Consider the following 1,652-nt stretch of genomic DNA (forward strand, 5'->3'; position numbering starts at 1 on the left):
CTCTCCCTCTCTCCCTCCCTCTCCCTCTCTCTCTCCCTCCCTCTCTTCTCTCTCCAGGCTCCTTTTGTTTTGAACAACTGAGGCCAGTGAAATTAAGAGCAAGCTGAGCCTTATAACCTAAATGAGAGCTCAACTAATAAAATCTTGAATGAATTCCGCGGAAAACACTCTGCTTGAGTTTGTTTTCTGTTCCAAATAGCGCTTTGGTCATCATTATCCCTATTTTTTGTTTATTGAATGCAGAGGTCTCTAACGCAAATCAGACCCTTCAGCATCCCGACAACATGGAACAATGACGCCAGACCAATTTGTGTGCTGCGTGGGCTCGGTGTGTTATATCAGAAGGCTCCAGTGACGCCTGCGTGCTTCCTCTTTTTATTATTTTGTGGTCTTCTCTCCACTGATAATCTCAAGACTGCGACTCTCTTAATGTGATTCTCTAGCCAAAGAAGACTGATAAAGTTTCCTGGATTAAAAAATTTCATCCGTATATTTCAAAAGAGATAAACTTTTGGCCCCTCAGTGGAGAAAGAGCCCAAGAAAAATCTCCTGAGATCTTACCAAGTTCTTACAAACTTGGCTTGGAAAATTTAGGAATAAAATAAAGTTTCCCTGTGTCTTATAAAACTGGTCTTCCTTTAGCTTTTCCTCCAAAATCATTTTCACTGGTTCCTATAGAAATTTTAATGACACTTATCCTTGACAAGAAGCCATTGGTTTTGATTTTTGACTTGACTTTTCCCCCAGTATTATCCCTTTTGTATATTTGGTATTTGATATTCTTGTTCCAGCCTAACTTATCATACATTTTGTTGAACTTTATTATCACCAAACAGACTACCTGCTTGCTTTTCTTACTTGGGCACATTCCAGGAATTCTGAAATGAAACCTATTTTCAGAATGGGCCAAGCTGAAATCAACTGAAATAACAAAAGAAATACAGCACAAAACCACATTTGGCTGGTGGTTTCTGCCAATCACAATCCAACTTCAAATGGCATATCCCTATTACTTTAACAACTCCAATCCATTCACTTTCTTTAGGTAGGCAGTTTTAAAAAAAAATAGCATGGTCATAAATTCATGAATGTGTAGAGTACATTTTCTCTAAAGGTCTCAACAGTCTTCGAAAGAAAGGAGACACAGATTTTCCAGGTGGAGAAACAGAGTTGGAGAATGATAAAGTGGCTTGCCTTAGGTTATGAAGGCAGACAGCAAACAGAGCTGCAAGGCTGGATGACTGTTTTCCTTCTTATCTTTTTGAGATTACCTCTCTATACAAACTATTCAACTCAAAGGAAAGTGAAGTGTTAATTTAGCAGATTCTGATTCTTGCCTGCCTTTGCGCAGAACTAACAAGTCATGACATCATCTGACCAACTTGATAAATATTCATTTTATACATTATTCCAGGACAGAAAAAAAAAATGAGTGATGAAAACAAGCAGGCCATTATATTTTCTGCTTGTTATTTTTAGGGTTCATTATAGCTTTCTACATCATTGGAAAGACCATGTGTATAAAAACACAGATAACTTAAAGTCACAGATAAATCTTAAACTTCATTTTAGGTAATAATTCAAAAACCCTTTCTTCAGTTAATAAAGAGCAAAACTGGATGGTTAAGGAGACATCTCTTATACCCAATCAG

The sequence above is a fragment of the Pteropus medius genome, unplaced genomic scaffold (genome assembly GCF_902729225.1).
Source record: "Pteropus medius unplaced genomic scaffold, Ma_sr-lr_union100, whole genome shotgun sequence".
Classification (NCBI taxonomy): domain Eukaryota; kingdom Metazoa; phylum Chordata; class Mammalia; order Chiroptera; family Pteropodidae; genus Pteropus; species Pteropus medius.